Genomic DNA, 24,865 nt, shown 5'->3' on the forward strand with positions numbered 1-24,865 from the left:
AATGTAAGCAGTAATGTGGAATACTTTTAGTGTTGCTCACGACAGGAGTGCATCTCATCTCGTACTTCTAGTGCATCTTGTGGAGTACTTTTATTGTCTCGTCTCGTCTCGATAACGAGGCGACAATACATTTTTATAACGAGACAGCCTCAAATGTCGTGAGGAGCAATATAAGTATGTAGTTCTTACCACCAAGGCTGAGAACTGCATGGTCGAATTTTTTAGCTCGAGCAGAAGCCCAACCCGGGCAATGGTGTCAACTGGCTCGGCTCGGTTCCAATTGAACGAACGGCTCGAGCCGGCTTGATTAGGATGAGCCATCGGTTCGGTTGGGACAAGTCACCGATACGGGTCAATTGAGCCGATGGCTCGAGCAGGTTCGGTTGGGATGAGCTACTGACTCGTCTCGAGCCAGTTTTGTTGAAACTAGTCTATGGGCTCGGTTCGACTTAGCTTAACTGAGTCGATGGCTCGAACCGGCTCAGTTGGCTGAGCAATCAGCTCAGTTCGGTTCGCTTCAGATGAACCATCGCTTCGAGCCAGCTAAGTTGGGTGAGCTGTTGGCTCGGGTCACTTCTCGGTTCAGCTCGATAGTGAATAAACTGTGAGACTAACCACTCGAACCGTTGACAAGAAGTAAAACCCGGTCTGAGAAGTTTTGAACATGTTTGGGCGGTGCCCTATTACTTTTAACAATTTTTGGCTTGAGCCCGATTACTTACTCCTCCGGAACTCAAACCCAGAACCTCAATACCGATGTCCTTGCCTCCTAAAGACTTCTCGATGACCAAGATCGACAGTCAACTAATTTTCAGTATTAAGATACAAACCGCCTACCTTTCATGGTTATGCACGGTATTTTAATAATAATAATAATAATAATAATAATAATAATAATAATAATAATAATAATAATAATAATAATAATAATAATAATAATAATAATAATAATAAGTAGTAGTAGTAGTAGTAGTAGTAGTAGTATCATTGATAATTATATTGTCTATGTAGGATACTTGAAGAGAGTACTTGGAATTACACAGAGGGTTTAGCTCGAATTGGAGTCGAAACCCGATTCGAATTCGAGTCGAGCTCAAAGATGTCTGTTTAGAGTCGAATCGAGTTTCAAAGAAAACTCGCTCGTGCCCATCCCTAGAAATAAGCTATTGTTGCCCTCTATATTAATATGATCACATTTTGTTTCAATGCGAAAGGTTTATTTACACACAAAGCAGACACGGTTACACAATATATTCACTCTGGTATCAAAATCTACTTCCCTTTGATATTTTACTATTAAAGAAAGCTCTTAAATTTGTTAAATTTACTTGCTACTACATACTATACATAGTAAAAAGTTTATACTAAGAAATCACTGCCTTGTTATTTTATTAATATTAATTTTTATTAATCTCCACAATCTGCCTGTTGTCTTGTATACGCTCTTGTATCAAATGCTTTTGCGTCCAACGTACCTGCCACCGAAACGCCTCTTCTGTCTTTGCTTTAATTTTGCACGCCAACTCTATTCTACTTTTATCAGTGGTACAATTTCTCGATTTTTCATTCAAGATTCTTCAAAATTTTTAGGAATATCAAATGAACAAAAGTGAAGTGTGATCACTTGTAAAAAAGCTTTAAACGAATATATCAATTTATTTCAAGACAGGAAACTACACAAAATTTATGCCAAGTCTATAAAAGAAGGATAATAATTTATAGCAACTGGGTAGCTAAGAAAATGTTAAACCAAATAAGTCAATTGAACAAAAAGGAATTCTTCAAACTGCCAACAAGGTATTTTAATTTGCCATCTTGCCAAGAAATTGGTAACTTTTGGGGGGATCTCCCCTTACACCCCCCTTAGCGACGCCCCTGTTAGGAGTTCACATCTCAATAATTGAATGAAAAGATACAACATAAAATTATTAATTACAAAATGAAATGAAATCTTTAACTTTTACATCCCACGATTATGCAGGCTAGGCTAAAGGAGACGATGATAATGAAAAATGAATGAAATGGTGGAAAGAAGAACGTAGGAGGAAACGGAAGAATCCCCCCCCCAAAAAAAACACACACACACACTGTTTGTCCAGCAAAAAACTCACTTGGTACGAACTGGGATCAAACCAAGGACCCCATACACCAGAGGTGAACGCTCTACCACTATTTTTTTTAAAGATCAACCGAACATGCCTCAGTTTCCTGAGCAACCCGAGTTTCCTCGTATGCAAGGCCTCTTCGACCTTTTCTAAATTCGACATGGACACGAACACACATATCCAGGACAGTTAAAACTTCAAAGGCTCTCCCACCGGGAATCAAACCCTGGTACCCCGTACACCAACCACTGAGGCACCGCGGCCCCAATTATTAATTATAGATTAGAAGTTTACACTTGATAAAAAAATGCATTTGAAGTATTCTACTATATTTTACGCCACGAAATGGAGAAAGAAATGTGTTCCCCAGCCTATAGTTTTGATTTTTCAAATTACATACAGGTTTTGTTTCGTAAGCAGAGAGATAAATACTTGAAGGGCATTATCTCTTTCAGAAAATGTCCTCCCTTTTACGATGTCACTGCGCTTGTTATTATTCTTTCGTAAAATAAATTTAATTATCTAGTTACTTTATTCTATACTATATTATTATATAAGAGTAAAATGACTCTTATTAACGCCCAGGTCGTACTATTATAGCTAGAAGCATATAATAGTGGTAGAATTCCCTTTTTTTTGTCACAGAAGGAAGGGATAAGAAAGGATCTTTTTAAAATACAATTCCTCCGAGGGGGGATGTCAAGAGGGAATATATATGTTTAGTTAGTTGGCGAAACTGTGTCATATTTATTATTTTAAAATAAACGTTGCTTTGTTCAGATATTTGTTTTCTGGATAAATAAAGTTTTACACCTCCAACTCGAGCAAATCCTCATATTGGCCATTTTCTTAATAAAGAATTTGAATAATATAGAAATTTCTCCCTTGTCCTCTTTTAAGAATGTGATTTTCGAATAGGCTTAAACACTTTTTCAGTAGTTTTTCATGAAAGTGTATAAAAGTTTCATTTCCCCAACTTCAGATTTTCGAGAGATACTCTGTTCTTAAATATATATTATTATTTATTTTAAAATAATATTTTAAAATAATAAATATGAGACAGTTTCGCCAACTAACTAAACATATTGGCTTCATCAGGCATTCTCTTTTGTATATGCTCTTAATTAAATCCAACTGACTTTCGTTTCACACTGTGAAAATCAGTTTACTTCCAAATATGAAATTCAATATTGAAACTAAAAGTAGTACTCCGGGGGAAATTTAAAAAGTCAGAATCTTAAACAAGAATTAACTACTACCACGGGTATTAGCAACACTATTCTCAGATCGTGCCTATTTTTCTCATAGTACACTAGCAGTAAACCTCAAACAAACAGAAGAGCAAGAGGGGATTGCTCTGACAAGGTAAGCTATCCAACTTCTCGACGAGTATTGCATTGAAACTTGTACAAGTGGAAGGACATGTTGAAAGATGGACATATGTTCACTCTTACGATTCACAACGTTCTCGAACCGAAAGTAGAATGATTGTTTCCCCGTAGCCCCTGAAAGTTATGTACTCTGGTCATACGTGCTAGAATGTCATACACTGGAACCTGTTTTCTCACGAAGACAAATATTCCTAACTCAAGATGATAACATTCGGGGGTGATTGGGAGCCATTCCGAACTAACAAGATACTTTTGTCTCATATTGCATTCTGCAAGTGCAATCAGAGCTTGAAGTCCCTTACGGCACCATCTATCATTATTCAACTAAATTGTTTCATGGACTACTTTGGACTGATAAGAAATTGTTTTAGGGGGAGAGACTCAAAAAGTTTAGAAATCGAAAAATAAGAACCACGCAGTATGCCTAATTAATTCATAAATACCGTCAGAAATTTGGAAATGAAATACAGACACAATGTTGATGATATACTGATATCATTTTGCAAGATGATGCATGCAGTGGGAAGCACTAAGAGCACGAATCAGTTTTCAATATGTCTTACTTGAACCTGATATAGGAGTAGAGTTTGGCGGGCTATTCGTCATTGTGATTGCAAACGGTGTTGATGGGGAAGTGGCGGGCTCCCTGGACCAGAATGCTCTTCAGGGAGTCCAAATTAGTGTTCACTTCTTGGAAGAAATTAATTGAAACACCAACCATAGCTCGTAGTCAAGCTGGTTCAGATCCGGGTCGCTAGATGCCAATCTGAAGTTGATATGAAATTTGGGACGTTGACACGTAGCAAATCCTGTGTAGACTGTGCGTTCTGAGTAGGAGCAGAATACTGTTGAAAGATCCAGTATTGGTTGGGGAACACTGGAGGTTAGGTGGTACTCAGTAGTTTCACAATGGGATCAAACACTACACACTAGTTGGCTATGTACACGGAAGCCTTGCTCACGAAAACTGAGCTGTGTTTTATCGTTGACGCTCAATCCCTACCACACCATGATTGATGCTGAATGATTGTAACAGACCGACTCTCGGTTGTTTATATTGGGTCCGTATTGTAATGTTTACCGGTTGAAGTCGAAGTTGGTTCCCGCATAGTATTACTGTGCCCAGTTTTGTTACGTGTAAGTTTACACTAATTTAATGTTAATTCGTTTTGTATTGTTAGTACAGGGGATGGCACAAAAGAATACATGTACTCAATCTTGATATGAGTTACGCACGTAAACACATCCGGAAATTTAATCTAAAAAAATTTTGAGTATTTTTCTTTAAATCTAGTTCTTACCGATTCACTTCAAACCATGTAACCGTTTCTTTACAGTCTATACAGTATTTTAGAACAATTAATATAAGCAAAACCAAGTAATACTAAATTTTTACTTAAAATACTTACCCACTGTGTTGCTTGTGCTTAGGCTGTTGTTTATGTCATGGCGGATTTTCTGGTTATTGCCGCAAGAGGGCGTTCGAATCGCTATACGTGAAACTAACAGTTTCAAATATGGCGGCTTAGGAGTAATCATAATTCTCTCGTTGCTATAGTGAAAAATAAACAAGTGCCTGAAGAAATTAACGACTCTTTATAAATTATCAACTAGGATTTTCGGTAAGTTAGATATTAAAAATAGATATAGAGATTTATGATTTTTACGGTTAGGTTCTTGTATCGATATGTATTTATGGTAAAATTGTGCTAATTATAGTCAAAGATATAATAGTAGAAACCGCGTTTATCGAGGCCTGGCTACGAGTGTATGATGACGCAGTGAATTGGTAGTTTTCAGTATATAAGAACGATCGTCTACGTTAGCTCCTTAAAAAAAATTTAGAAATTTCGCAACTAAAAGTGCAAATTCGACCTGCAACCTAGTTAAAATTATGATTTAGGATAACCTTGGATATTATTTGGAGGAAATAGATATTGAGGAGTCTGACCGAAGTCAAAATTCAGTAAAACCTTCTTTCGGACAAAGACCATCGAGTGTTACCTCCGCCATCATTAGGAATCTAAAATGATGGGTCAGGAGGTATAAATGGTTGAGATTAATCTCGTCGATTTGTGGAACGACATCCTACTATGGTAGTATGTGGAGCCAACAATCCGGGGATATTAGTGTCAGCTCTTCACTTAAACAGGTTGGATAGTCTAGTCGAACCTGAGGATTAAACAGGGACTCTGACCAAACCGGGTAACATCATTTCTTATTTTTATAAACAGTATAGAAAAGTTCAACAAATGGCATCTTTAAGAATTAGTATGTGTAACTAAATTAAAGGGGCGTTACGCGTCTCTGAACTTATCAATCGTCGTCCACTCATATACAAGCATGTATAATTGAATTACTAAATCTTATGTGTGTCTCTACGTGAATTTGAAAATGTGTATGTTGATATTAGGGTAATACTTTACTTTATACGCACCTTTCGATAACAATGTACCTTGAGAATTTTAAATGTCTAGGTTAGATAGGGTTATGTTAAACACCTTGCTGAATTATATGTCATAATGATGTATTATTTTGTGAAATATTTGTTGTAGGTTAGGTTAGGTCTAAATTGTAAATGTGTGATCCATAGTATTTATGTAGGTTAGGTTAGGAGATATTTTTTTTTTTTTTTGTGTATCCGTGTTTCTAAATTTAATATGTGCCTCTTATATATCGCAATGGGATATATGTTATTTTGTTAGGAAAACCTTTACTATGAACGCACCCATGAATATTTCGTATCCGAGAATTTAAGTGTTTCGTACTCCTTGTCATTTGATTTAATATTGCTCCGTGATGTATATCAAACTGTAAACATTATGATGAAACTTCTTTGAGAGTGCCTTAAAATATTAATGTGTCCCTTTTAGTCGTATTTGTAATACGTGCGTGTAGGTTAGATAAAATTTCCATTTCTTACGTGTAGAGCCGGTAACAATTGTAAGTCGAGCGTGCTTTTCTATATTTTGCCGTGTGTCCCTCTGATATTAATTTGTGATGTATTTTGTATACGTGATTGCCATATTTTGCTGTGTGCTCTGTGACATTACCTTGTGATACATTTTCATTTAGTAAAATTTCCAGTTTTATACGTGTAGAGCCGGTAAAATTGTATTTGAACGTATGTTTTATATTCTGTCGTGTGTCCCTTTGATATTACTTTGTGACGTGTTTCGATATGCTCAGTACGTATAAAATTAGTAAATTATATTTTGAGCGTGCCTTTTAATATGTTATCATGTGCCCTTTCATAGTGTACCTCCGGATTTAATATTATTATTAGTTCTAGAATTACCATTTAGTGCGATATTGTTTTGTTATAGTACTCTGAACGTGCCATGATTGCAGTTGCGTGCCTGCTTGTCGAACATATATTTTGCCTCATCGAAACCGATAACATTAAAATATGTCTCAACTTGCTTCGCTCTTATGCGTATACATCCCTTTTTAAGTTAATTAGTTGTGAACAAAAGTAGTAATAAGTTAAAGTGATAATAGTTTTTTTTAAGAAGAAAAAAAAAAGTGTTCTAAGACTTGGACCCTGTCGAGTAGATGTAGAATTTTTTTTTCTCTTTCTTTTCCTTTCGCTCGCTACACATTTGTAAATATATCATGTTCATTAATAGTAGTTTTTTTTTTTATTAAATGTATTATGCGAATGATGCATAGGCTAGCGTAGAATAATGATGCTTCTTAGCTACTTTTAAATTAAAATGAAGTTGTAGTAGCGATGATACGGCCTATGTTTGGTAATTTATTCGATGAATGACAGGGATAGTATAAAGAACGAACGCCCAATTAAAAAAATGTGTTTGAAAACATATAAGTGAAGAGGATGGATCGCCAATTGTTTGAGTGATAATGAGTTTTATATGTATCAATGAGATATGTTTGAGAATCATGTTTGAATCTGAATATGTTAAACCACTGTGATGACATAATTTCATAAAAATGTTGATAAAGTATCCTTAAGATACCACGATGGAGGCAAATATTTAATGACAAATTTTTTTTAATCTGTTATATTGTAATTAACGAATGGCACGAATAAACCAGTTATGAAGATTTAACTTTATGATTTCAAATACAATCTATAAACTCGAACTTATACAGTTCTAATTGCTAAATTTTTTTTTAAATATACTAATTAAGCTGAACAATGTTGACTCTTATTCTTGGTTGGCCACAAAACAAGAATTTGGAAATCTTCTGATGATAAATAATAACTTTATTGTTGTGTCTTCCTTCTCTTTTGCTAAAGCTAATGCAACCTGAACATTAAGTCTAATATAACCTTGATTTTTTTTTCAATACCCTGAGATGGTGTTGTTATAATTGGCTACACCAGCCATTCTATTTACTTTAGCGTTAAAACACAATGAATGAAAACGATTCGTTATATGATGAGTCCTATGAAACCTACAAACACGTTCGGCAGGATGATGATGTGTACACACGGTCATTTTGAGCATTAAAGAACTGTTCAACTGTAAACAGTTTCTCGATGGAAAAGAGAATTGTCCTATACCATTTTCGGCGTAACGCTTAAGGAGACGTTTGGCTTTCACCACGCTCTGCTGACGTAACTAACGCATGAATCAGGGAGTGATCTGTACGTTTGGTAGGCTCTGAATCCCATTTCCAGTTTGAGCCCTCGTGACATGGTCGCGAAATGGATATCTCTCGGAACATCACTGATTTAGTACTGGCGGGTTTTCGTCGAATCCTTGCAGCAACGCCTTTAACTGCCTTTGGTGTTCTCACTGTGCGCGATCTGGCACTACGTTGCTGTCATTAACACTTTGACAGTTCCGGTTTTATTGTAACGCTAAATGATTAACTAACTAACTAAACTAACTCTATGGCCTATGGAACCCGGAGGTTCAGTGCCGCGTTCACAAAAGCTCTCCACTGACTTCTATCCTTAGCTAATTGGATCCAGTTTCTACTTTGTATTCCTATCTCTGCGAGATCCATCTTAATATTATCCTCCCATCTGCGCCTAGGTCTTCCTAATGGTCGTTTTCCTATGGGTCTACCAGTCAAGACTTTGAAAGCGTTTTTACTTTCTTCCATTCTAGCTACATGACCTGCCCACCTAAGCCTTGACGATCCTAACAATGTTGGGTAAACCGTATAAACTATGTAGTTCCTCGTTATGAAGCTTCCGCCATTCCCCATTCTCGTTCCTCTTGGGTCCGAATATTCTTCTCAGGATCCTGTTCTCAAATACTTTCAGTCTATGTTCTTTCCTCAGAGTAAGCGACCATGTTTCGCAACCATACAGAACAACAGGCATGATTATCGTTTTATATATTTTAAGGTTCAAATTCCTCGACAGAATTCGCGACGACAAGAGATTTTGAACCGAATAGTAACACGAATTCCCTGCTTTTAGTCGACATTTAATTTCTTCGTGAATATGATTTTCGTCTGCTAATATTGATCCTAAATATTTGAAAGTATCCACTTTATCAAAAGTATTATTTAATATTTTAACGCCTCCACAATTTGCCGTATTACAGTCCCGACGCACTTCCATGTATTTAGTTTTCTCTGCATTTACTTCTAAACCCATGTCCCTGCAAGCGTTTAATAATATCTCTGCATTTATTTCTACTGTTCTCCTATCATCCCCTATTAAATTTACATCATCAGCATATGCCATAACCTGGTGAATGCCGTTCAACTCTAGGCCCTGGTTGCTATCTTTGATTTTCCTTATGGCGTATTCCAGCACAAAGTTAAATAATAATGGTAAGACATTCCTCATTTTGAGGTTTAAAAATAATAATATAGAAGTACACAGTTAACGGATCAACTCTAAGTTTCTAGAACAATATAGCAGAGTGAAAACATTTTTAAATAGAACTAACAGCACGTTTGTAGGTAACGCGGACGAATTTAGAAAAGTGAAAACAAAAACAATTCCAGTTCCGTGAAATGAAAGTATTATAAAAACCGTAGACAATTCAGTCTAGGTGTGCAGATAATCTATCAACCTCCTAGTTACCACTCTTGCTTCGTAGAAAAGTGACATTGGGAAGGAGTAGTTCTGTTACTGATGGCAATGGACGTAAAGACACTGTAAGTACGCTCGCATAGAGCTCTGTTAGTGACTCTGGTGAAAAATACACATAGACAGTCCTGACATGTAAGACGAGAATGTGAACCCTTCAATTATCTTGTAAATATCACTCATTTAATAAGCTCTTTTGGTAATGGTTTATCTTATATGCACTTTGTTATATATTGTTGTAATAAATTAGTTTTCTTCATGTAAAGCCTATAAAAGTGAATTTCTAACTCTATACTACCTGCCCTATGGCATTCAATCAATCATATTATTTTTTAAAGATTTGTTATGGCTCCCCCCGAGGAATTTAAGCTCTCGTTGTTAAGACTGTCTTGTGTACATTTCACATACTTGTAAGGCAAGACTTTTATTTTCATATTTCATTATACTTATACTTTCTGTTATGATATGCCTATAACTCGTAGACAAGCATCTTTCATACCTCTCACCATGAATTCCACTTCAGACAACAATATCAATAATACTTCTGGTACAGTTTCTATCATTCCCGACATATATGATCCAAGTACGCACCCATCCGCGGAATTATTTTTAAAGAATTTTCTCAAAATTGCATTAGTTAATAATTGGTCAGACTCAAAATGTGTGCAGATTTTTGAGAAATCCTTAGTTGGACCCGCTCATTTCTGGTTTTCCACCCAGAACCTCTCATCCCAACCTTGGGCAACCATCCAATCAAAATTCTTACGTCAGTTTGGTCAAGATCAGGTCCCCCGTTCCCGTATTCACCAATACCGCTCACGCGTTCAGCTCCCCAACGAACCTCTCTCTCATTATGTCTTTTCCAAAAAGCATTTAGCAGACCAAGCTTATACCCAGCTAGACTTTCAGGAATTTTTGTTAGAATGTGTCTCTAATATGTTACCTGAATATATTCGTTGGTTCGGGACACGCTCAATTCCTGACTATTCTACCCTCCTAGATGAAGTAACCTTACTGGAACGGACCAACCACCTCGTTCACAAACGGGAAAACGAAACAAAGACACATTTCACAACCGCGACCGATACCACAGCGCAGGCTATTTCCGAACTAACAGATCAAATATCTCAACTCCGTCTCCATGTTAATACTCTTTCAAATTCCCAATCCGCTTCTGTCCATTTTGCTCCCTCCCGTTCCCGTTCTCCAAGTCCTCATAACCGCTTCTACTCCTCCAAACCATCCCGACCTTCTTCCCCGAACCCAACTCACTCACCTTCCTCTTCCTTCCTCCCACATTCCCATTCCACCAATTCTCTCACAACCTATCAACACCATTCTTCGCCGACTCCTCCACCTTTTCATTCCACTGCTTCCACCTCTACCTCATGTGCACCTTGCACTATGCACTCCGCTCACCTCGCACATTCCCATCCCACCAACTCTCTCACAACCTCCTATCAACACTGCTCTTCACCGTCTCCTCCACATTTTCATTCCACTGCTTCCACCTCTACCCCATGTGCACCTTGCGCTATGCACTCCACTTCCCTCCCACATTCCCATACCACCAATCCCAGTACACCCTCCTGCACTAACTGTATCACACAGCAACATCAATGTTGCCAACACGTTTCTTCAACCCCTTCCCATCCTTCTCATAACTTCACAAACGAACCTTCATCTACAAACAATACCAAACGAAAGAACTCCAAGAAACAGTGGCGTTCCAGTCAGAACAAACAACCTCCATCCCAGAATGTTTTTTCCACACAATCTACCCAAATACCTATTCCTCCCTACCCGTTTTATCATCCTTTTTTTCAGTATCCCCCACCTCCGTTCCCTCCTTCTGCCCCTGGGACCACACTAAACACACCTAAGAATTCAAAAAACGGCCAAAATTAGCGCGGGAGTCACCTCACCGCGCGTTAACCACCCAATCTTCGCTCCCCCCTTCCTCTTCATCTCCCACAGCGACTAGCCAGGACTACCATACCCTTCCCTTGCAATTTAAAGGAAATTCTCCGTATATACAGGGCACGTACGCAAACAAAGAATTACTTTTCTGCCTCGATAGTGGTGCAGACGTAGGATTATTTCCAATTGAATTATTGGAACCGAATGCTCATACTTTCCATCTCCCGTCCCTTCTTCACGATTTGTCAGACAAACCCGTCCAATTAAATCGCGCTACTATTCTCAAAATTAACTTTAATGGTCGTAATTACTCCATTCTTTTTCGGTTAGTTCCCTTCAAAAATTTCCCACCCCTTCTTTCATCACGTTTTTTGCAAGATCACCAATCAATTTTGGATTACTCACAAGGCACTTTGTCCTTGAAACATTTTGGAAAAATGCCACATACTGTAAAGGATAAAAACCCAGTTAGTATTAGCATCTCGCATTTCTTTCAAAAACACTCCAAACCTCAGGTTGTATTTTTTGCGCGGCGCTATTCCCCCTCATTCTGTTAGATTCATACCACTGGCTACTAATGGGTATTTCCCTGATGCACAGTTTCGCCTACATACACCGATTTCTCGGAATTTAAGTAAATGTTATATGGCACATACTGTAGTCTCCACACAAAACCTTGTTCTCCCGTTAGCTAATCTCACAAACAAAAAGCAAACGATTCAGGCTCATAATCCGGTAGTTATAGGTTCTCTCTTTTCCCAACAAGACAATGACCACAATATCCTGACTGTTAGGCAAATATATTTTCCTACAGACGAAGATGCGGCACGCAACAAAGAAAAGCGTCTTAAAGAAATTGGTCATCTCATAGATATTAGTAAATTTAAGCTGTCTCCAGACATGAATGAGGAACAACAAGCTCAAATGCGGGAATTACTCTCCGAATATGCCTTTTTATTTCAATGGGCAAGTGACCATTTTACCAAGATAGATTCTTTTGTGGCAACATTAGATTTAGAAGACAAAACTCCATTTCAGTGTAACTCTTTTGTCATTCCGCACAAATTACGTCCCAAAGCGAGAGAGTTAGTTATACAACTTTTGAACCAAGGGATTTTTGAAAAGTCGGATTCCCCCTATAAAAACAACATCCTATTTGTTTTAAAACCGAATTCTGAATCTCTTAGAGCCGTATTTGATTTGAGGGTTCTAAATGGGAAATGCCGGACTTTAGCTTCTCCATTAGAGGACATACAGGACGTTATAGATTCGCTTAGTGATTCCACCTTTTTTTCGAGTTTCGATCTCCATTCCTCTTTTCATCAGTTATCCCTTCATCCTGATGATCGCCCTGCAACAGCCTTTAGTTTAAAGGGCCTCTCTTTGCCCTTCAATCATATGCAACTCACTTCAATTCCACAGGGTTTCAAAAATTCATCTATTTTATTACAACAGGTACTGCATACTATCTTTCGGGATTTATATACCAATAACATCACTTCGTTCGTAGATGACATGTATATTCATGCTGATTCTTTTGATCACATGATGACAGTTTTACGCGCATTTTTTCATACAGCTGCAAAACATTCTTTGCTGTTCAATATCAACAAATCAGTATTTGGCGCTAGACGGATTAAATGCTTAGGTCATATTGTGGAAAATCATACAGTCAAACCTGATCCCGAGAAAACCGCTGCCCTCGCCAATGCACCCAAACCAACCACCATCAAAGGGTTAAAAAGTTGGTTGGCTTCGGCTAATTACTTTAGGAAATTTTTCCATCACATTTCTCTCATATTAGCCCCACTTTATGAAGCTATTTCGAATGGAAATCGCAAATTGATATGGACACCTGAAAGAGACCGTGCCTTCGACCAGATGAAGCACCTCCTCACTTCCCCACCAGTGCTTGCTTTGTACTCAACAAAGAACACAGAACATATTTTAATGTGCGATTCCTCAGCCCTAGGCGTTGGCGCCGTATTGTTACAAAAAGACCTTAGCTCTAATGTCATTCAGCCCGTCTGTTATGTTTCTTCCAGGCATCCAAAAACTGTCAACCCACTCCCGATTTTTCATCAGGAATTATATGCAATTTTCTTTTCGCTTAAGAAATTAGAAAAATACCTTCTGGGAAAACATTTTACTTTGATCACTGATAACATTTCCCTTCTCGCTATTAGGAAAACTGTTATCCCAAACGCAAAAATTCTCCGGTGGATCACTTATATCAACACTTTCACTTTTACAATCAAACACGTAAAAAGTCAGTCTAACGCAGTCGCCGACCTACTTAGCCGTTTTCCTCTGGACGTCTCACCAGACGCCATTGCCTTAGAACAGGATGACACTCCCGATGCCGTCCTCTTTTCCAACACCACTGATACTGACCAGACCCACCCATCCTTGGAGGACACTCCTCCTACTGTTCTAACTACAATAGGTGACAACACTGACCTACCAAATCTCCAGCTTCAGGACCGTTTTTTTGGCAAAATTATTACGACTCTAAATACCAAAAATGAATCAGACCCGGCCTTTCAACGTCTCACGAAACAGTACGTTCTTAAGAACAACATCTTGTACAGAAAAATGTATCGTGCCTCGCAAACCCGTTTGCTTGTCTGTATTCCGGACGCGCTAAAACCTGCTTTATTTCAGGAATACCACGGTGAACTTACTCATGTAGGCTTTAACAAACTTTACTGGATGATACGTTATAAATATTACGTACCACGCTTGAAATCTTGGTTAGCGAGTGAACTCAAATCTTGCAAACAGTGTGCAATTTTCAAACGCAATTATTTGCCCAACAACCCCAACCTACAACGTTTTCCCCAAGCTCCCCTATTTTCGGTTTATAGCTTGGACTTAGCAGGGAAATTCATAGCCAGTGACCCAGAGAAATACCAATATTTCTATGCCGCAACCGAACATTGCACAGGTTTTACCATTACACAACCCATCACGACCCCAAATACTGACAATTTCATCTCCTTCATTACCAACCAAATAATCATTCCCTTTGGTGTTCCTTCCTGTATTTATACTGACCGTCAGTCAAGCCACACTTCCACTTTATCCCTGAGCTTTCTCAAATCACTCAACATTACAGTTAAGTATGGATTACCATATCAGCATTTCACACTAGGAAAAGTTGAACAACGTCTCGGCATATTGCAAACCAGTCTTAAATTTCTGTGTCAATCTAACCAAAAACTCTGGCCAAAATATTTGCCTCACGCCACTTCCGCACTTAACAAGACTCCATTAACATCTTTAGGTGTCTCATCTCATGAATTGTTATATGGAGTACCTCCTCGCCTACCCATAGATAACTTGCTGCATGTTGAGAAAGAACATCTAGATTTACAGGACCGCCTTTTGGCACTAAAAGACATGAGGGATTTAGTTGAATATAGGAAGCATCAAGCATTTCTTGACTTCAAGAAAAAAGTCGAATCAAGCAAACCGCCCACAGAGTTCCTACCGGACTCTCAAGTTATGATTTTGGACACATCTTCTCAGCCTGGTACTTGTAAACCACTGTCCAGAATTTATAAAGGACCTTATAGGCTCATATCAACTGTTTCTCCAAACGAAGTCCTCGTTGACATAGAGGGTAAACCCACCCTTATAGGAAAGACTCGTTTGAAACATTACGTACCACCAACAACACCTAATTCAGAGTTCGAAATGAAATATAAGCGTTTTTTGAAATCACCTAATTAAAGTTTAAGCTGGCAAAACTTCCGACTTTGTCTCTCGTTCTGCCATGACTCATATTTCAAAAGGAACTTTATTTTCAAATTCCCTGTTAGGTAGGCAACACACTTCACACAAATCTTTCTCCCGTGCAATCATTTTCGACCATACAATGCATTCATATCTCACCTCTCAAATCCTGATTTCATATTGAGGCATTGGTTCATTTCCCGATACACCTTAACCTCTTATCCCTTTTCCCCTTCCTTCCCTTCACGTACGTAACACGCCACTTAAACAATAGCGACACTGAATGTTCTCAACACACCTTTTCCTAAGCATGCAAGGAAAAGTACTTGTTTATATTCACGTATTTCCTTCCTGTATCTTAATCTTGAACAGCTGGTTCTGTTCAAAAACTTGAGCGCTCTAAGGATACATGAACGAAATCTGTTGAATACTTCATACAACTCACGCTCAATAGACATTGTTTACATCAGAATAGACACACCCACCCTTTACCATTTTCATAGCATCTTAATACAAAGCGACTAAAATCCGTTTCTTTCGATTCAAATATACGGTTACGTCGTGACCCACCCCCACGAAATACTACTCCGCCACTATGTCCTTTCCTTTCCTACGACCCCTTTGCCTTCGATACATCTGATCACTCACTAATTCAGCGTAACATACTGTTTATCTTTAAACTTAGGTGTTTACTTTATTTCCACAACAACAACAACAAAATAAATAAATAAAAATAAAAAGAGAATTTCTAGGTAATACGTACCAAATTTCTTCTTCCGGACGGTCATAATAACATCCTGTTTATGTCCTACTCACATACACATTAAACTTTCACCCTTGAACCTTCCTTCTACTCGCACAAAATTACGGTACAAATCACCAAGAAAACACTTTCGCACAGGTCATTTACCCTGAATTCTCTATAATGCAGTATGACCTACTTATGCTAGTGGACAAAACCGCCTCTCCATACCGTTACTCTTCTACCAAAATATTTTGTTTCTGTTGAGGACCACAACAAAAGAACTACACCAGATTATAGGGACTACCATAATAATAATAATAATAATAATAATAATAATAATAATAATAATAATAATTCACTCCTACTTCTATCCCTTTTCCTCCTTGCAGTTTATTGTGTTGTCCCTCGTTCCACAAATTCCTGCCTTCGACTCCCGATTAGCTCCAATACTTGCAATAATTATTGCCTCCTACAAACATCTTGCACTATTTTCTGTCTGTCGCCGATTACATTTTTTTCACCCGTGACCTTTGTCAACAGTAATTTTGTGGTGCATACATGGTATCAGACATGTCTTCCCATTATTTTTCTTTTCACCTTTCTTTCCATTTTTTTCTCTTCTTTTCATATAATGAAATTTGAATATAAACAGCCTTGCCTACAACCTAACAGAGATACTAATGCACAAGCGTACTTTTATGTTTTTTGAGTTCCTTTCATTCACGTACTACTTCCTGGACCCGAGCTCCACCCGCCCTGGGACAGCCATTTCCAGAATCCAGAGGGATGCAGCCAGCAATGTCTCCAGAGAATTCCTGTTCCTGAGAGATGCAAACAGCCCTGTCTACAGAGACTTTTTGTACATGAGAAATGCAGCCAGCAATGTCTCCAGAGATTTCCTGTTCCTGAGAGATACAAACAGCCCTGTTCCTGAGAAATGCAGCCAGAAATGTCTCCAGAGATTTTCTGTTCCTGAGAGATGCAAACAGCTCTGTTCTTGCGAAATGCAGCCAGCATGCCTCCAGAGAATACCTGTTCCTGAGAGATGCAAACAGTCTTGTTCCTGAGAAATGAAGCCAGCAATGTCTCCAGAGATTTCCTGTTCCTGAGAGATCCAAACAGCCCTGTCTCCAGAGACTTCTAGCTTCAGAGCGACGCAGCCAGCCCTGCTCCTAGTGCTCCGGTACGATATGCAACCAGCACTTCTCCACGGCATTCCAGTTTGCAGCCTTCTGCATTTTCACATGGACCTTCTTCGCATGTCAGTGTTTTTTTTTTCATCCCATGTGTTCACACCCTTTAGTGTTTTATTTTGAGGTTTAAAAGTCACTAGTTCATAAGAACAGATGACAGACATTTTTTGAGCCGAGGATTAAGACATTCCTCATTTTGAGGTTTAAAAATAATAATATAGAAGTACACAGTTAACGGATCAACTCTAAGTTTCTAGAACAATATAGCAGAGTGAAAACATTTTTAAATAGAACTAACAGCACGTTTGTAGGTAACGCGGACGAATTTAGAAAAGTGAAAACAAAAACAATTCCAGTTCCGTGAAATGAAAGTATTATAAAAACCGTAGACAATTCAGTCTAGGTGTGCAGATAATCTATCAACCTCCTAGTTACCACTCTTGCTTCGTAGAAAAGTGACATTGGGAAGGAGTAGTTCTGTTACTGATGGCAATGGACGTAAAGACACTGTAAGTACGCTCGCATAGAGCTCTGTTAGTGACTCTGGTGAAAAATACACATAGACAGTCCTGACATGTAAGACGAGAATGTGAACCCTTCAATTATCTTGTAAATATCACTCATTTAATAAGCTCTTTTGGTAATGGTTTATCTTATATGCACTTTGTTATATATTGTTGTAATAAATTAGTTTTCTTCATGTAAAGCCTATAAAAGTGAATTTCTAACTCTATACTACCTGCCCTATGGCATTCAATCAATCATATTATTTTTTAAAGATTTGTTAATGGCGACAACGCATCTCCTTGTTTCAGGCCATTTTCGACGTGGAAGCTCGTGGACAAACGCTAAATGATGCGGAAAACAAATTGTTTACTGATTTGCAGGGGTTTCAGGCTAACGAAGATCCGTGACTTTGGAAGGTCCACCTTGTGTAGCGCTGTGACACGATTCTCGTTGTCGCCCCACTCCATTGTTACACATTCCCACTGCCACGTGTCTCATCGTGGAATCAACAGCTCAGGAGCCCAATTCTAGCACGGGGCAGCACACACACCCAGCATGGTCAAACGGTGATCAAAGTCAATTATTTTTTTTTTTTATGAAATAACTGTTCATTTTTCAGAAAAAGCAAGAACAATCATATAATGTTTATAATGTAACAAATATATATTCATCATCAGTGGCGTAACAAGACAGGGGCAAGGGGGCATTGCCCTCCCCCCAAAGTTCTGGTAGAAGTTATTAGGGGCTCCGAAGGTGCCTAATTATTACTTTGCCTTTTTTTTTTAAGCCGATTGAATAATGAAAAGTTTATGTACAAAAGCAGTGTTTTGTATGCACTTCCAAATCTTCGACAAAATATAGAGTTCAGTGCTTTGTATTATTATAACTAATTGAAACTTTTTCTGTTCCTTTTGTGTTGATTTTCTAGGGCACCTTTGTTACAATAAAATAAAGAAATAAAAATTACCTATATGACAATCAAGCAGCGATATAAACATTTTCTTAATCCTTTATCGCCTCTCATCATGCCTATGTACGCGCGACACAATCCTTCGATAGAATAAAAAAGAAAATAATGTTACAATGATGGAGCATTGTAAATATATTAATTATTCCTTCGTCGCCCCTGACTGTATAGGGACGCCTTCGATAGAATAAAAAAGAAATAATATTGCACCAAGGGGCGCTGTAGATACATTAATTATTCCTTATCTCGCCCTTGGTTGTATAGGGTGCCTTCGATAGAACAAAAAGGGATATAATATTGCACCAAGGGCGCTGTAGATATATTAATTATTCCTTTTGTCTCCAATGATTGTATTGGAGCGCCTTCTATAGAACAAACAACGATGTAATATTGCACTAAGAGCGATGTAGATATATTAATTTTTCATTTTGTTGCCTCTGATTGTATAGCGGCGCCTTCGATAGAACAAAAAGGATGTATGCACCAAGGGCGCTGTAGATATAATAATTCCTTTTGTCTCCCCTGATTGTATAGGGGCGCCTTCGATAGAACAAACAAGGATGTAATGTTGCACCAAGGGCGCTGTAGATATATTAATTATTCGTTTTGTCTCCCCTGATTGTATAAGGGCGCCTTCGATAGAACAAACAAGTATGTAATATTGCACCAAGGGCGCTGTAGATATATTAATTATTCATTTTGTCGCCCCTGATTGTATAGGGGCGCCTTCGATATAACAAACAAGGATCTCCTCAGCTACCGCAGAGGAAACAGACCCAGAAAAGACTAGAACACTCGCAGACATCCGCGAAAAATTACCAATTCAACACCGCAGGAGAGAAATTACGCGCAACCTATTATGAATGTTTGGACAATATAATTTGCAAAATTTAGTCGATTCCATCACCCTGAACTGAAGAAGTATCGTGCGATAGAGGATGGAATTCTCGAAGGTAACTTTTCTCGCTACATTAGTGGCATTTTAAAAGAATACCATGTCAATCCGGACCGACTACAACTACAGATGCAACAGTTACTTACCACTATTCCCACTTCAAAAAATCTGAGATACCTGCTTGAGAAATTCAAGAAACTCTGTAAAGAAACAAGAGAGTTGTTCCCCGGTGTTGAAAGTCCTTCGTCTATTGCTTGTTATCCTGGCGACATCTGCAACAGCCGAGAGAAGTTTCTCAATGTTGCGGCATCTCAAAACTTATCTGAGGTCCACAATGACCCAGGCAAGACTGAACCATTTTGCAGTTCTCAATGCATACCCAGACAGGCTTGATTCACTGGACGTGAAGGAACTGTCTAGAGAATTCACAAATAGCTCCTACCGTGCAACTGCCATCGGAAAAGTGTGAATTCTGCTCTTTGAAGTGTGTAGTATTTGTGTCAAAATGAGCTATAGGATCACAGTGGCTAGTTATTTTTTTACATTGAACATTTAATCAAATTGAAACTTATTCCGTTAAATATATTAAAAGTTAGAGGTTACGTACGCAAGGGCTCAAAATCCGGCGTTTAAAAAAGTTTCTTCCACCGCTTTTATGCCTGTCAAATTTTAAACTTTTTTTTTTTTTTTAATATTTCAACTTTAATGAAGAAAGTACTTTCCACCTTTGTTCCCCATTATAAGAAAAAGAGACTTAATTACTGCATTCTGAAGAAAAATAAATATGAGAAGTTCAACAATCAAGAATAATCGATCACTCATAAGAAAAAGAAGGGCAAATATATTAACCCTTTGGGGACTTTTGGTACAGATCTTAACCATATCGTTGACCTTCAGAATTTGCTTTATAAATTTCTAGTAAAGCTTTTCACATCGTGTTTTTTTTCATTCGTTCAAGCGGGGAAGCATCAAAGAATATGTTTCATGGGCATTTTGCAGTCACGATTGCGATGCCTGGGGCAATGACGTCACAAACATGAACGAAGGAAGAAAGAAAAGGTAAATTTTAGAACTTAAAAAAAAAAAAACTAACACATGGCTATTAATACTAGGATCATGGCCCATACTTAGTTGTGTTCGTAATAAAGAAATGTTTCCAACTGTACCACTCACATTTCCCTATTGTGTATCAGAAGCGGGAATATCCCGCCCAAAGTGGGAAAAGGGATTATTTCAGATCTTTTTCTTTTTTCGGGAATTCCTCCCTTCAGGAACATGTGAGTGGTACCGTTTAAAACCTACCACCATTCCAAACAAAACAAGGTACAAACCATGATCGTAGGGTAAATAGTGATTTTTCAAAAGAAAAAAATATAAATTTTTCCCCTATTGCACAATTTTAGTCAACGTGTTTAGTAAAGTAGCTACAGGTAATCCCTATTTGTCGTAGGATCATGGTTTGCATCTAATTTTGTTCGTAATGATGCAACGTTTCCAACGGCACCACTAATATTGCGCTATCATGTACCTGAGGAGATAAGATTCCGAGATAGTTAATTTTTGAAAATTTGAATTTCCCGCTTTTCTTTATACATTTTGAGCGGGAATTTTTCCCCTCAGGTACATGATAGGGACATGCAAGTGATACGATTTAAAACGCTGGTTCATTGCAAACAAAAAGGTGCAAACCATAACCTAGAATAAATAGTCTTGGTGCTAGAGCTGATTTACTAAATTTCCCTCCCCATTTTTGGGTAATAATTACTAATGTATTGTTATTCAATAAGCTCTAGCGTCAAGAGTGTTCATTGTAGACCATGGATCGTACCTCATTTTGTTTGTAATGAAGTAACGTTTCGAACTGTACCACTGCCGTGGCGCTAGAATGATCTGGGGGAGGAAATTCTCAAAAAGGTTATTTTTTCCTGACAATTTTTTTTCAATTTGAGCGGGATTTTTTCACTTCTGGTACATAATCGGGAAATTTAAATGGTATAGTTGGAAACATTCCTTCATTACAAATACAAAGACTTACGAACTATAATCCTACGATAAAGAGTCTTGATTGACACTAGAGCTTGTTGATAGTAGATATTAGGAAAAAATAGTAAATGAATTTTAGCACCAAGACTATTTACCCCAGTATCATGGTTCATACCTCGTGTTGTTTGGAATGAAGCAAAGTTTTTTTTGTAACATTTGCATGCCCATATTGTGTACCGGAGGGAAGAAATTCGCAGGAAATTGGGATTTAAAAAAATAAAAATACATTTTTTTTCGAATTTGGACAGGAATTTTATAGCCTTAGGTACATATTAGTGAAATTTACAAGTTAGGAAAACACTGTTTCATTCCGAATAAAATGGGGTATGAACCATGATTCTACGATAAATAGTCTCGACGCAATAGCTGCTTGACTGAAAGTCTAAAGTTTAACTTAAAAAGTGGAAATCTCAAAAGGGTTAGTGTATAGGGTTTTCTAGTTCGAACGCGAATTGTTTGTACAGTTCTTAGAATAATGTTTAACGACAAAAAAAGGTCTAGTGAAAAGTTAGTGGTGGGAATAATAACTGTTCTGAATAATGATTTAAGGTCTCGAAAAAAAAAACTTAAAAAAAAAAAAAAACGAATATCTTTTCCATGCTTTTTTGGCTTGGGATTTATTTCTTTTAATATTTCATATTTAGCGAAGAAACAAGTGTGTTCCAGCTTTCTTTTCCCATTGTCTAACTTAAAAAAAAGTATTCTGAAGAAAAATAAAAGATAAGAGCCACCGCACTAAGCTTTGTTGCTCCAGTTCCTTAAACTAAATCATATTATGCTGCTGCTATTACTGAAACATTTTCTTCTGAAATATGAACAAAATTATGAAGCCTTTTCGGCTCCAATATTAGGTATTGAAGAGTATCTGAAACAATAATGTTTCTGGAACGGCGGTGATACTTTTTTCTTGTTTGTCAGTTTGACTTTAAGTATAAATTTCAAGAACTTGATATCATGGTTAGGCAACCAACGTGGGACTTATGAGATCCTAGTTTGACAAAAGAGCGAAAATTTCCGTTGTCTTTCCTAAAGCCGCTTTTTTAATGAAAATAAAGCACGTCTTAAAAATCCGGCTATTTTGCATCTCTAGTCCGGTATATCAATACAAAGTACAGTTCAATCTATGTACTGAAACATTTGAAGATTAATGTGTTGTAAAAGTAAAATAAGAAAAGTGTGCCTGTAGGTGTATTGTGAGAATCTGTTGATCACTTTAGAAAAAAAATTTGTCGTTGTGATATGTCTTCAGCCTATGAGTTCTGGAGAGTGAGAATGTGGCTTTAGTGCCGAACGTATACGGAACAATCGTGTCGTACTATTTAGTGATTAATTAATAGTAAACTGTAATTCATACGTATCCCGACGCATATCAAATGAGGTCTACTAGTTTTACTAATGTACGACTCTTGTGTTGAATGAATACATTGGGTGGGTAAAGAAAGTGTCATTACTTCAAGTAAGTCTAATATTTTAATTTTTCAAATGTATAGCTGTTTTCGTAAATTACAATTATTTTCTCCCACACACGAAAAAAAAAAATACATAACAGTAATACTATAAAGATCAGTGGAAATTACGCGCTGTGATGGGGGGGGGGGCGCTGTTGAGAGAGGGGTGCAACAAAAAGACTTGCCCTCTCCTATATTCGAAATGTTGTTACGCGGCTATTCATCATAATGAATAGTTAATTTTGTAACACTTAATACCCCTCTTCCTTCAACCTTAATTAATCATATCCTACTTTGAGTTTGTTTTAGCATAGGCCTATCACGAAGTAATTTGCTCTCTAATATTAACTTTCACAAACGCCTTATTCATTTCTCTGGCACATCATAAAGCAGGTATGCAAATAAGCAACAAAATTTTACTCACCCAAGAGAAAAAGCTACTAGCCTGTATCCCACAATAGAAATAATTTACTTACCTTGGGTATGATATTTAATACTTGCCCACACCGAGGAACCACTCGTCCCGGACGAGTGGTTATTTGCATCCCTGTCATAAAGTCTGCAAGATTCTTCACGACAAACTTGTATTTTGTTACTTTCCTCTAGTACGTGGTACTTAAACGATTTTTCGTGTAACGCAATATCTTTTCTGTGTAGACGATGTGTCTTATCATTTTCAACATGGATTATTCTCTGCAAATGTATGTTGAATTCTACTGTACACAATGTGTCAAACATTGCGCGTTGTTTGTCTTCGTTGAATTGTCTATAACGTTTTCTTGGACACTTACAAGGCGACTGCAGTCTTTTCACAGGTGTTGTAACACCCTTGTAGTGCACATATACCTGTCCACACACTTCTAATCACATTTCTGGTATATGTTGTAGATGTCGAATTCTTTTCAGACATTTTCTTGGACTGTCGACGCTTAAGTCACTAACACTACTATCGCCCTGGATATCTGCAATACAAGGAACAAAACCTCACACAACAGTTGCCACCGCTCTGCATAAACACATATCACCCTCTACAAACCACTGCTATACACAAACTATTCTTATGGAAATCGCTCGTCTCTTGTTTCAGAGTTGCTAAATTTATTTTCTAAAATTTTATTTCTCTTTCTTTGTAGAAAGGAACCAGTATCCAACGCTACAGAGTAGCTAAGTTTGTTGCAGAATAGAACCCGAGTCAGTATATCAGGTACCTTTCTGCACTAATGTACAATTTTCTGTGTGGGAGACCGGAGTTCGACTCCCATTGGGAGCTCATATAGTTCAGATCCCATGCTAAGTTGTAGGTCTGCGTCTCATATAGCCTCGCTGCTGAAGGGGGCGCTAAACTCAAAATCAGATCAAAATACAATTTCCACTGTGGATTTTCTTCGATAGAATTCCTCGATAGAATTCGCGACGACAAGAGATTTTGAACTGAATAATAACACGAATTCCCTGCTTTTAGTCGACATTTAATTTCTTCGTGAATATGATTTTCCTCTGTTAATATTGATCCCAGATATTTAAAAGTATCCATTTTATCAAAAGTATTATTAAATATTTTAACTCTTTCATAATTTTTATCGTATTACGGTACCGACGCACTTCCATGTGTTTAGTTTTATCTGCACTTATTTCTAAACCCAAGTTACTGCAAGCGTTTACTGAAACTTCTGCATTTCTTTCTATTGTTCTCCTATCATCCCCTATTAAATTTACATCATCAGCGTACGCATAACCTGGTGAACACCGTTCAGTTCTAGGCCCTGGTTGATATCTTTGATTTTCCTTATGGCGTATTCCAGGGCAAAGTTAAATAATAATTGTGACAACGTATCTCCTTGTTTTAGGCCATTATCGACGTGAAAGCTCGTGGACAAAAATTTTCCTTCCC

The 24,865-nt window shown here is 37.7% G+C and overlaps 1 protein-coding gene across 3 annotated transcripts in view; it reads right to left on the reverse strand.

The window, feature by feature from the left end:
• Positions 1 to 23,975, reverse strand: part of LOC145666666 (hemocyte protein-glutamine gamma-glutamyltransferase-like) — a 124,390-nt gene extending 100,415 nt beyond the window's left edge. For 2 of the 3 annotated variants that reach the window (XM_081734137.1, XM_081734135.1), the window contains exon 1: positions 23,451 to 23,975. The gene's annotated coding sequence lies outside the window, so the exon portion shown is untranslated. Of the gene's footprint in view, positions 1 to 15,939; positions 17,734 to 23,450 lie in introns of those variants that run through there. The other variant, XM_081734136.1, reaches the window with a different exon arrangement.
• Positions 23,976 to 24,865: the final 890 nt, after the last annotated feature.

The sequence above is a fragment of the Thermobia domestica genome, chromosome 12 (assembly GCF_964235325.1).
Source record: "Thermobia domestica chromosome 12, izTheDome1.hap1.1, whole genome shotgun sequence".
Taxonomy (NCBI): Eukaryota; Metazoa; Arthropoda; class Insecta; order Zygentoma; family Lepismatidae; genus Thermobia; species Thermobia domestica.